This window comes from Polyodon spathula, chromosome 19 (genome assembly GCF_017654505.1).
Source record: "Polyodon spathula isolate WHYD16114869_AA chromosome 19, ASM1765450v1, whole genome shotgun sequence".
NCBI lineage: Eukaryota > Metazoa > Chordata > Actinopteri > Acipenseriformes > Polyodontidae > Polyodon > Polyodon spathula.
Window position 1 is genome coordinate 22284335 of NC_054552.1, and position 13849 is coordinate 22298183.

Genomic DNA, 13849 nt, shown 5'->3' on the forward strand with positions numbered 1-13849 from the left:
CGCTTTCATAATACACTCATGCGATTCTCCTGTGGTGGCCTGTGTTGAGGTCAAGTGAGTTTGGTGAATTCGTCTTTATTGCAACGCTGTGAGCATTAAAAAAAAAAAAAAAGCTATGCAGTATTTAAACAGTGCTGTTGATGCATTTAAAACTAAGGGTGTTAACAGTTTAGAGTTACGTTTTTTTAATGTCAGGCAAGTGTCAATGAATTTAGCCAAAGTTGTCAAAAATAAGCAGGGTAAATATAGATTTAGTGTTTCATCGCAGTAAGGGTACAGTGTTGTTTCGTATTCAAGATTTACTCACTGCATTATCCGTGTACAGTTAAATGCTGTACACATACAGTACAGCCTTGCACACACATACAAGATGCAGTTATTTATAAAAAGTAATTAAATAGTTCTTATGATGGCTTTTCTAATTCAAGTTTAAAGTTAAGATGTTTTGGAAATTAAACAGAAACAAACAATCATATTTAACACAGCAGCTAAATTTCGCCGAGGAGATGTGTAGTGATGGTGCTGAACTCTTCTGAGCGAAGCTTAGAAGAGAGAGTGGTTCTTCTTCCTTCAATGAATTCATAATAAATCAGTTATCTCCAGTGCTGGGCTGAGTCTTTTTTAATCTCGCTCTCTCATCCTGTTAAACTGCTTTCATGTCTTTGGTGTCACAAAAGTGGTTTATTAGACACTGTCCTCTTATCCTGATTTCTTCTTTGGGAGTTTTGATTTGTGTCTGCGGTGTGATTGATGTTGTTAAGAGGCAGAATGCATGTAATGAAAGGCTTGTGTTTCCCGTTAGTTCAGAGAGCTTTCCAGTGGAAATACGACGGTATCTGTGCTCATTGATTAAACCTGCAGCGTGGGTTTATAATAATGTAAAAAAGGGCAGTGAGTGTTAGCTTTGCGCTCTTCTGTGTAAGAGCCATGGGGGGTGCATGTACCTGATGACGGGTATGTGTGACAGAAAGATAATTGTAAAAGTCATTATCTTGAAAACTGCTAATAGAATAGTAATCATACTTGGTTACACATCCTTACCACTTCTGCTTGGTTCAGTTTTGAGCTTGCTGTAACTCACTTTGCATGATCTTTTCATCGGTTGTGATAATAAAGAGAACCATTTGCCTGAATTTGACTGAACATTTGCTCGGATATTTTCTATAATAAGCTACCATGTATGCTGTCCTTGTAAATTACACCAGTGCAGAAAACCTCGTCTTGTTTTTACCCTTCTCAGGAGATGGGTATCTTTATTCAGATTGAATTATGAGCGCTAGGAATGCATTAAAAGCAACCAGGAAATGAGAGAAAGCTGCTGTTTTAGTAAGATTTTCCTTTTGTTTTTCCATCTTGATTTGTGTTTGTGACTCATCCTGGTAATGACATACAGATCCTGTTTTTGTTACATATAAGAGACATGCTTTCAGTTCTGCTGCAGGCTTGATTCTCTGCAGCGCTGCTCCTGTGTTTGTTTCTACAACACCATGGGGACTCTCCTTTGTACTCCTGCAAACCACACTGCTCCCTGTGGCCCACAAATTGATTCATTTAGTGCATCTAATAGTATGGGTTTTCATAAATGCATCCTAGAAGTGAATTGGACCCAGTTTGGTAGCCACTGCTCTAAGTACCCCAAGTATCTGCCAATAGACACCCGACAAAGCAATGAGGTTATTAGGAATGCAGCACAACCTTAACCAAATCCAAAATTTCCAACGTCTGCGCCAACAGTTTGAACCATAAAACAACAAAAGGGGTGAACGAAAATTCTGGTTGGGGATGTCAGTCTGTATAACAGATGATCTTGGGGGCACGCGAAATAAAATCGTTACACAAAAAAAAAAAAAAAAAACTTTTTTAATACATTACTTCACAGCACTTGATTCAAAACATGAAGCAATTGCAGAACTCCCTGGCTCAGTCCAGGAAACTCGTAAGTGAGTGGAGAGAATATCGTCCACGCACCCTCACTACACCACGTGCTTTAACTTATTGTTTATTGCGAACCCTTGGTAGTTATTTTAAGCAGTTTTATAAATTGCAGCCTGTTGGTCCTGCCAGTATAATTACGAAGGGGAAATCAATACCCCAGGTTTTACTGTCATTGAACTTGCATAAGAAACCTACGTGTGTTGTGCTTGAGGTCTTGAATACGAATATGTTCCATAGCAGTTCCAGCTTTTAGTGCTTAACCGCACATATATTATGTGTTGTACAGGTAACTCGCAATTGAGGCTCGCAGGAAAGCCTGGCAATACAAGGCTTCAAGTATTCACTGGTTTGTGTTTATTTTTCACGAAGGAGGGTCATTAAACGTGATTCCGGGGTAATGTGGACAGCACTTGACAATTGAGTAAAACTTTAGAGAATGTGTGTGAAAATGGTTCTCTTTGCATGTCTTTATACTGTCCATCGGATTTGAGCTTGTCAGGACCTGATCTGTTCCAACAGTAAGAAGAAACTTGCAGATAAAATATGAGCGGTTTTAACAGATTAGCTTCTTACAAGCTACTAGGTGATTTTATATTAATTCACGCTCCCAGGAAACGTTATCTTGTTATCATTCATTGGCACATGACACACTGTCAAAATGAAAACATGACATAGTTAGTGTTGGGTATGACCTCCCTGAGCAGTGGTGACGCATAGGCCTGATCAGCCTCTGGATAGACTGCTGTGGGATGTTCCGCCACTCTTCCTGTGCAGCTGCAGCCAGCTGGTGAAGGTTGGCTGGTTGTGGCTGTTTCCTGTGGATGACACTGGTGATTTGGTCCCACAGATGTTCTATTGGACTCAGGTCAGAAGACCTCGACATTGCTTTCTTGAAGTCGTGCAACTGTAATCGATGTTCTTGCATTAATTAAAATCATGTCTTTTCGAATGGCTATTTATACAGATTCTTAATCAATTGATTTTTGCAATTTTAACTCAACTTAAATGTCAAACGCCGAGAACCTGGCGGTTTTATGAAATCACGACTTGGTCACACTTTATTTTAAGTGCTGTTTTTTTTTTTTTTTAAAACTGTTAACTGTTAACAAACATTGCTAATTTTGGGGTTAAGGTTAATAAGAACCTGATTTAATTTGCTAAACATTACTACAGTAACAATTTGAACCGATTTCGAGCATATGATCGACTGGGTTTTGATCGTCCATAAGGCTCTGGTGTTTGCAGTTTTAGCTGGCCTATTCTTAATATTAACTATCTGTTAACAGAAAATAATGTACATTAACATGTTTATTAGCTGTTTTGTTAACAGTTAATAAAAAAAAAGTCCCTTAAAATAAAGCCTGACCCATAGGCAGCGCGTATAAGAGGCTTCCTAAGAATAAATTTCCCAAACCCTCACAAGAAATTGGTCTGACCAACACAAAAAATACCTGTGAGAGAAGAGAATTTTTTTCTTCCCGCAAACGTGCAAAACAGGTCTAACGAACATATTTCTCCTTTTCCTACTGCGCCACCGCCAGACCGCTAGGGCAGCTGGGATATCAAAATCAACACTGTAGTACAGATACAGGATTTAGTTGGCATTTCCATGTCATTCGAGGAGGTTTAACGTGCATGTCAAATATATATGTAGCATTCCTGAGTGGTTTAGAGGTCTGTTTTGTGCTATACATTATACAAGTTCTCAAAAAGACACAGGAGAATGAATCCGGTTTTGTTTGTGTCCATCATTCCGACTATTTTTCAAACTCAACACAATGAATGAAACTTAGTATTTAGACTTGAGCTCAGTATTTGGTTATCCCAAGGAACAATACTACTCAAACAACAATTAACAAAGCTATCTGCTCACTATTTAAAATGTAAATAACATTATGTATGTGCCCAGTGAGCTGTTGATATAAAACTTGGACTGTTGCGTTTTTCATTTTCAAATAAAATAAAAAAAATAACAATGTAGATTACATTTTATTTACAGTGTTACAGGTTTAAAAGTGCTTTTTAATTTATCATTTTTATTGAGAAGTGGTAATAATGCAGCTGAACTGGTTAACATAGACTTGCACAAAACCAACCCAGGACATGTCACTTCTTCCTGTGGTTGTCCTGTTGAATAAGAATGAGTGTTGCTTTATAAATTGGTGGCAGCAGCAGCAGCCGCCACCATGCTGTTAAACAGTAAAGGTCTTCATGTCATCTGCTCTGACGCTGTCCCGTCCATCACACCCGTCCGCTCACAGGCTGCCTGTGGTGGAGATTTACAGGCATGACAGGACTGGAGCTCTGTCAATAGCACCGGTCAGGAGTTCAAATCCTGCTCAAGGATAACCTGAGCTGGAACTGCCAGCAGCCCTGAAACGCAGTGCTGCTTCTACTTTTTTAGTTTTAGATGAGCATCAGAATATATAACGATGAAACAATTAGCTGTAACATTTTTCAGTGCAAGACTAAGCAAATGATCAATGACGATAAGTGATTGCTTTTCCCACCCTACCAGAAAGAAGTGTAAAGCGGGGTTGGGGGAGGGCTCCTCTGTATTGCCGTGGGTTCAGCATTTCAGTTTTAAAACAGATTTAAAGATCACACAGTCTACTTAGGAAACACCACAGAGATACTGGCCCCAATATCCTGCTCAGATAAACAACTTTCCATCTCAGAATGCTAGGAAATCATCCTGCCAGCCTACATGCATTCTTCAAGTAGAGAGAGATGAGCTGTTATAGGGAAACAACACACTCCACAAATGGAAATTCAAACAAGCAGATAAGTACATGCAGCTCTGATTTTTGTGTCCCAGCTTGTATTTAATTGTAATCTGCTCAAAATGGACAGCTCTTTCTGGGGGTAAAAAACGGGATCTTCTTTTTAGCCTGGTGTAATTTGGCCGTTAATTTGAATCGATTCTATTAATCCCTGTTTTGTTGCATTCTTCCCGATTCCCTTTGGAGTAAGATTCATTTAACCAATGCAAACCTGTGCTATTCTTGGAGGCTAGATTTATAATAGCTAGCAGTCTCTTTAGCAAGCCTGCTGAAGGGGCCAGTTGATATGTTTGTGTTTTGTTCTGTGGGTAATGTGATATTTTCCAAGCACTGAAGCTTTGGATTGCAACCAAACCCGAAAGAGCTGCTGCATTTTTTTGTGATGCTTTCCCAATGAATCTCGGTCATGCATGCTCAGACTTCTTATTGCCGTTTTCATTATTTCATCCCCAGCTCCAGAGACTCGGTGTGTTTGTCACTGTAAATAATTTATTTTTCAGAGACCTTGCTATGTATTTGCTGGCCACGAGGTAAAGGAATGTGTCGGTCTCCTCTTATACCATCATTAAGTAGAGGTTCAGAGAGCCGTGGAGCTTGCAATGTTTCTATGCCCCAGGGTCACATAGCTTGCAGTAGTAGTTACAGTGGTAGAGTATGCTACTGCGGATAGATTTTAAGGTATTGCAGAGATCAGCAAAGTAATAAAAGCAGGATCAGGGTATTTTCTTTCTCTCTCACTCACACACACACATCTATCTCTATCTCTATCTATCTCTATCTCTATTTATCTATCTCTCTCTCTATCTATCTACAAAAAGGAATAACACAATTTAAACATGATGGAGTGAAGTCTTTCCATTCTAACCAGTAAATGGACTGATATGGTCTTAATAAAACATTGGTTAGACTCTTTCCAAGTTGATCAAGACTGTGGCAGGCAACCCTTTATTTTAATTTTAGTTGCCTGTATCATAACTTGGTTTCTGTCTCCTCTGATAGTGAAGTGTTTTGTCGCACAATATTGTAAAATATCTTTTAAAAAATAGTGGGTTGTCGGAAAAGCAGAATATTATGTTAATAGTAAGCTGGACTTGTTATATGGAGCTGGTCAGAGGGAAAGAGTTTACTGTAAAACCTTTTCATTCTTTAAATGAATGTTTCTCCTATTGCACACTGCAGTGCTGATTTTGTTTCCCCACCACACTATACACATTGAGGAGTTTTCAGGAGCAGATTTGTTTTAGTAGTACCATGACAAATAATGACCAGATGATCCATACAGAACACAGGTAAGAAATGAAATGTCATGGCTGTTTATCAATATGATAACAATAATAGATTTCAATGTTTAATAAGGTGAACTGTGATCTAAAATCAGGTATTGATAGCTTTTGATTTTGTGCCACAGTTCATCTAATAAACAGTATGAAATCTTCAGATCTATTAGGAAAATGTAGGTGATATAAAGTTTTAAGAACAAGCTCAAAACAGTAACTTTGTTTTTATTTCACATTTTGTAATCTTGTAGGCTTTTATTGATTTTTTTTTTTTTGTATATGCGTTGTACTTCCATAACGTGGGAAGGCAAGTGTACAACAACAAGACTGAATTGAAATGAACAGTGGGCACAAAAAAAAAGATAGTTTGAAACCGTTCTCGAATTATTTACGGTACATTTAACGGCTACCCTACTGTGCTACAGCATGCTGTTATCATTAGGGAGCGCTAACACTTGCAATAAAGGCACAGATGTATTAATGAAAGTGATGAGTTGACAACTTTCTATTAGTTTTCAAAAATATAAATGAAACCTTCACTTTACCGAATGTACTTTCTGCATAACTTGTATTTTTTAAAGAAAGATTTTTTTTTTTTTAACTAAATAAGATAATCAAATTGAATGTTCAAAACATGACATTTTAACTCAAATGAAGAACTAGAGCAATTACTGTGTGTGTGTGTGTGTATATATATATATGTATGTATATATATATATATATATATATATATGTATATATGTGTGTGTGTGTGTGTGTGTGTATATATTTATATATATATATATATATATATATATATATATATGTCTATCTCTGTCTGTCTGTGTCTATTTGTCTCTTTGCCTGTGTGTCTTTGTAAATAGAATAAATCTATTTTCATTGAAGAGTCTGAAGCAGTTTCTAGTGCAGTACAGAGTGTTCTCCTATATCAATCCCATGGTACAGCAATCTGTTCCACACAGCTCTTAATCAGAACAAAATTGGCATTCAGATCGCAGTGTCGATTTTTCCTGCAAAAGAGTAGATCTTGAATAAGCTATGTGTTATGAAGTGCGGCTGTTTCTGCAAAGGGAATACATTATTAATGGGTTAGCTGCTGGTGCAGTGGATTAATGGCTGTCTTAATCTGACTGACATTTATCTCTTTTATCTGCGTCACAATCCAGCATTAACTGAAGGGATGAGATCACAGAGAAACCAGCCTGCCAGGCAGGTTCCAGTTGTCATATAGATGAACGGTATCATCTGTGCCCTGAAAAAGGCAGTATTAACAAATGAGAAATGAAAAGTAGAACTGCAGTCCTACAGATCAGTTTAACATTATCAGTTTTCTTTGTGTGTATAAACTGTACTGTACCGATTTGTGTGTGTGGTTTTTTTATTGCACTAAAACATGATCTATAATTGTGTTATTGCAGAATGTGTTTATGACAGTTATCCGAAAATGATGAGCACCATGGCTACCAAAAAATTAATCTCTCCAACCTATGCCCTGGATATGTCCAAAAAGATGTTCCGGGAGATAAATTCAGTCTCCCCTATTATGTGGGAAAGCCGTGAACATTATTCTATAAAGCCCACAAAAAGAGAGCTAATCTTTTTAATTTCTATCTGATTGTCAACTAAAACAGTAATGAGCACCCAACCCCTAAACGATCTATAGTTATCAATGCTGAATAAGTAAACACACAAACATATACATTTAACACTAGGTCCTAATACAGCAGTGCCTTAAGGAAATACCTATTTAAATGTTCTAGTACTAAGCCTTGTGCCCCACCAAATTGCCTTACAAACCAGAATTTAATGTTGTTCAGTAGTTTTTATAAATCTTTTTAGTCCAGAATCAAACTAAGTTTAGGTAAAAGGAGTAATAAGTGTTTGGGCCACCTAATCATCTATTTACATGAATCAAACTCCCTACAGTAAAATGTGCCTCATTCAGCATCCCACATTCTGTATAATTCGGCATAATCCCTATTTAAATTAATGGTGTGATACCCTCTCCAATCCGGAACCTGACTATATTCTAGAATCCTGCATGATTTGTGAGTATTGTCTTCCTCTAACTGTCAGTCTGGCACAAAGTCATTGCATGTTGTATAAATATGCAAATGTCCTGTTTTTTAAAGCACTCAGACAATTTTGTCATTCATATCTTTGAAAGCCATTGAAAGCCAGCACAATTTTATGTTCCCAAGCGATGCCGGATTAGTTTTACTTTTATTTGTTCCTTGCTAAGATATTTCATAATCTCCTCTGTTTTACATTTTCTACAATTAATAAACTTATTAGTATTACCCAAGGATCCATTAGACTCCTCCATTTCATTATTTGTTCCTTACTAAAATATTTCGTAATTGTCTTACATTTTCCACAACGAGTAAAGGAAATGTGGATTTTGACTGTAAAATAATGTGCTTAGTGAGTTTGTGTGTTCTTGGGGGAGGTTAATCTCCAACCCAGGTAGCAGTCTTTCCTCTGTTGCATACAGCAGGTCAGGCTGGGGTGAGGGGGATTATGTGTTGCAGCAGGCACAAACAAAACCTTTGCTAAAGCTGCAGTTTCACTTGTTTGTGAGGCGTAAAAGTACAGGGCTCACTCGTCTTATCGCAATCCCATAATTCACAAAGTTGTCTTCTCACGGTTATACCATGTTAATGGTAAATTGAACCTGTACCGTGAAAAACCTCTGTGTGTGATCATATTTGTATTGCCGCATTGATCAAATAATTTGGTTAAATAAAGAGCTCGATTTTGTACTGATTGCACAGCAAAGGAGATTCAATTTATAACTTATACTATGTTCTTGATTCTATTACATGTTTGTTTTTTTTTACAAATCTGTACTTTTACATCCCTAATTCCCTTGGTAATCACTCCTGTCATTTTCAGGAAGCTGTTCAAACAGGTCATTATGAAACCCTGCTCTGTCTCTTGGAACCCTAGGCTGAGAAAAGGCTGCATAGAAGCACATGATGGGTGGAAATAAGGTCAGCCATTTTGATTGTGGTGTAGGGTTCTCTGATAGGTCACCCATAGCAACCCTACTCTGACTGAAGACTAGGAAACCAGTGAAGGATTACGACGTACACTGAAGCGTATGAATGGGACTGATCTCCCTCTTCCATTTGCCTCGGTGCACAGTGGCAATTCCAATAACATATATTACACAGGCCCTGGGACGTGTCCTTTTCTGACAGACGACCTTTAACCAGGTTATCCAACATACAGGGACAAAGAGAAATCTTTCAAAATGAAATCCACAAAGCAGGTACATCAGATGAAAGCTGGGATAAGAAAACAGTGCAAATCTAAGCTTTTTAAAATATTTCAATATTGCCATTTTTTTTTTTTTTTCAAAGCAAGGACAATATGTAAAACTTTTTTTTATGCTGTTCAGTATGCACGCTTACTGAAATATTTCACATTAATAACCCCGGCATGTATTTAAGAGTGATAAACAAGGCATTAAATCCTTTGTTACCATATATGAATAATTCTGACTCCTTAATGTTGTGATGAAGATCTTCTGAATTCGGAGGGACCACAGTTTGTGAGGGTGTTGAGCTGCTAGGCCGTGGAACCAAATTGACCCTGCAGCCTTAAAGTTGAGAGATTATTTTAATATATAAAGACACTTTTCATGGTGAACAAAGAAAGCAAGCTCACAATTGCTTAGGACTTTGGAGCCACATAAGAGTCCTATTACTCGCACTGAAACAGACAGACAAATGCAGCGTGTGGTTTCTAGTTGAGTGAGGGGACAATCCAACACATTCCACATGGAATACAGTGGGTAATCAAGTATGTTCATAAACTCTGACCGCAGTTAAACAGGGCATGCCCCAGTTAATTCAGTAGCACTGCTGGCTAGTGGGTTGTTTTGCTGGAATGGTAATTTAAATATGGCATTATCATGTTGCAATGCCTGGTTACCCAGGTGAAAGTGACTGGCAGACAGCATTAGTAAACACAGGCTGAAGGCAAATGTAATCATTCCAGAGGTTACCAGAGGATGCTGCTCTATTACTTATCTATGCAATGCCTTTTCATATTAAAGTTTACAGTTCTTTATGCAACTTTAACAAAACAGATGTGCTGTGTTTGAGTTGAATCAAGGCCACATACATTGCATCTAATATTGAACTGTTATGCAGGTTTCATCTGGGGCTGCAGTATAACTGCATGGCTAGAATTGCAGTTGCATGGTTAAAGGTTTTTCCTCTTGCTGCGTAATAAGAAATGTCTGTTTCCGATTGGCTGAAGTGATCTTGAGCATTGTATAATTATCCTTAACTTCAAACTTTTTAAACAAGTGTAACTATAAGAAAGTCAAGTCAAGTACACACACGCCTCAGTTTGTGCCTCATTGATATGGTCAGTGGAAGCTTAGGCCTGCTGATGCCTGCATGCATTATTTCAGGGGCCTGTTTACACCGGGGATGTTTATTTCAAACTGAGTGTGGTTTGGTTAGTTTAAAAGCATATATGAATGTGTCAAACAAACACAGTCCCTTCAGGATGTTGTCTTGGGTTTAGGAATATGAATTTGATTATAAAAAAATAAATAAAAACAGTTCCCAATAATACAGAAGTGAACCAGAGAAAATGAGTTATTTTGCATTGAAGTGTGATGTGAAATCAAAAGGAATTTATATAGATTTTTCTTCAGCTTATTGTCAAACAAGCTTTACCGGGTTCATTTACATATGAACCGTATGAGGCCTGAGGTTGTTGCTAGCTTGGCAACATTCACAGTTTGATTTCAGTTTTATAAAACCTTGATTAATCCTTCTCCAGTGCTGTTCTGCATGAATTGCAGTATGAGGCCCCTTTGGCTTTGTCAGTTACCTCACACACCTGCCACTGAAATTCTGTATTGAAGTTGAGAGCTGTGGATCGCACCCCCAGTCAGTCTGAGCTTGGTTGACAAATGAGGCAGGAAGAGTTCTCCTCTTTTAAAAACGTCATCAGGTGAGGTGGCTGCCCTTTGCTGTTGAAGGGTAAGAAAGGGGTTCTCCAGCATTCCATCACATACAGTATGTGCTGAAAGGTTCTCTGCTAATCGAGAGCTCGGCACTGCATACCTGAGCCTTCAGGTGATGGATTGACAGTAATTGAGGTTGAGGCTGTCTGTTCATCCACAAGGTTGCTTGTCTTTCAGTAAGTGGGTCTCCCTGTGAGTCTTCTGGCAGAAGGTTTCAGTTGATACCAGTGGAGAGGGCTCGGCTGAGTGCCGCGAGAGCCATCACCGTGGTTCTGGGTTAGATCCTTGAGAGTTCAGCCGTTTCAGCTCTCTTTCTTAATGGGTCAGTGTGCGTATCGGCCACGTTTGCAACTGGCTTTAACAGTGTGAATAGGGGTTAAATGTATAATTGTGTATCGATGAATTGTGACACCTGATCAAAAAGACTAACATAAGCTAAGGTTATAAATCGGCGTTAATTGATTAAACCCCTTTGCGTAAACAGTTGTAAGTGTCAACCTTCATATTTAAAATGATGGTCTTTGTATTTTACTTTATTTATTTGAAATTTGACATTTATTTAACATCCAACATTCAATTACAAGTGGTTTGCAGTGCATCAAGATACTATAAATGATTATGTAAATGATTGTATAATGTTTTACTAATGTGTGGCCCTGCATGTCAGGACATGTTTTGTGATCTCCAGCTGTGGAGATCACAAAACATGGCAATTTTAACAGTTCAGGTAGAATAGAATTGTAGATACTGTACCTTCATCACAGTTCGGTATTTCGCACTTCTGTAAACTGCTAGAAAGATAGTGGGAAAGTGCGAAACTTGAGTTAAGAGTTGGGGTTGTGTGCAGTCACCCATGAACACTACAAAGGTTTTAAATTGATTTTTTTAAGAATAAAAAAAAGTATTTGATTTTGGAAAAGTGTTACCAATGGCAACAACTTTTTAGACAATTGCTGTAAATTGCAAGATCATAAGTTCTTTAAATTACAGTACAGTCTCCAGCAAAAGCTTAAACCCCACCCCCCCCCAAAAAACAACAAATATAAATAAACCCCTTTAACTAAAAATATTTTGACAGTTTTAGATTGCATATCTATACCGTTCTTAAAGAACTCAATGAGCTAATTGCAAATTTTTTAAAAATCTGCCAAGGTATTTAAGGGGGTGTACAAGCCCAATAAACTGAAGAAGGTAGCTAAACACTTAATGAGAGAGGAAACTTCTCAAGATTTTGAGCCAACACTATAGTATTGTCCATAAAACTATGGGTACTGTCTGCAATTTTAGTGGTGCCTTGGTATCTTTCAAAGGCTCCTGATACAATATGGTGAAAGGAGGAGGAGAGTATAGGTTTACCCAACAGTACACAATCAGAGCAGTCCCTGTGCTTTGTAAACGGCTGCTGATCTTCAAAGACAGTACTTTCGTTGTCCAGCACCCAGTGGCATTATGTGGTGTGTGTGTGTGTGTGTGTGTGTGTGTGGGTGTGTGTTTGATCGTCCTTGCCTGCAGTGTGCTGTGTGCGGGGTGCGAGGATGTTTACGCAACCCCCGGCAGGCAGACTTCACAGGTATTGCCCTGATCACTCCCCGGGAATGCCCTGAGGAAGTTTCAAAGACACTTTCTTTGCATGCCTATTCTCGTGCTCCCTCTTTCTCTCTCTTGCTTTCTCTCTGCCTGCCTTTCACTCTGTCTCTTTCTGAATCTTTCAATAGCAGTACTCTGTTCAGTCTAATTTGCACACAGACAGGGAAGGTGTGACATCGACAATGCCCAATAGACACTTGCTTGGCTTCAACTTCATTTAAATGAGATTTGGAAAGAGGGTCAGCTAGTTTAACAGGGAGGCATTTGTTCATTCATAGAATGAACTTTGACCCTTTGCATAACCGTTTTCTGAAATCCATAGCCAGCTATGCATATTTGTGTTTGAAAGATCAGTCTGTGACACTTTGGGGTTTTGCGTTTTGACACATGTTGCTACATTGTATGTGGTGCTGAGTGTTAAGCTGTCTGCGTTTCACAGAATTAATATGATGCAAAATATTTGGAAATGTGGTGGTGTAAAAACCTGCTAACATTGACAAATTAACTTGCGCTCGTGTTGGTTTTTAGAAGTACCTTAAAAATGATGAGGCAGCATCAGTCTGAGCAGTCTGCAAATCTGCTGTGAACTGCACAGACTAGGACTTGCCTCACTTTATAACATTTACCTCCTGGAAGAGGTCCAAAAAAAACTGTTTACCTCAACCAGTTCAGAGCAGGTTGGCCTTGTTGCTCAGATTTCTTCTGCTCTGTTTAGCACAGGGTTTCCTTTCATGCGTTTCAACCTTCTCAGTTGGTTGCCTTGCTTTGCAAAGAGTAGCGTGTGTTCATTTCTGGTTTGTGTATACAGTAAATTCAGTGAAAGTTGATATACCGCTAGAATATAACATGATATGCTTTAAACTTGAGGCCAATATTATTATTAATCAAGTGGTTTTATTTAAAAGTTATAATGGCCAAAATATTTTTAGGATATTTATTATTATTATTATTATTATTATTATTATTATTATTATTATTATTATTATTATTATTATTATTATTTGTTTATTTAGCAGACATCTTTATCCAAGGTAATTTGCCTTCAAGACCTCAATATAGGCCTAACTTGTTTTCAAGAAGAGCCTGGTAGTCATCATTGCATGTTGAAGTGTGAGTAGAAAAAGATACCATTGTAATTTTATATTTGAACACTGTTTGTGTTGGTACTGGTCAGTGTTTTATCTTTCTGTTACGTTTTAGGTTTTTCTTGCATGGCATTGCTTTATGGATTTAATGGGAATGGGATCAATCTGATAATCTACTTTCCAGCCACCGCC

General features: G+C 38.1%; 1 protein-coding gene across 2 annotated transcripts in view; it reads left to right on the forward strand.

Moving 5' to 3' along the window:
- trip4 (thyroid hormone receptor interactor 4) overlaps window positions 1-13849 on the forward strand; it is a 40308-nt gene that overhangs the window by 9513 nt on the left and 16946 nt on the right. The gene's annotated exons all lie outside the window — the stretch shown is intronic.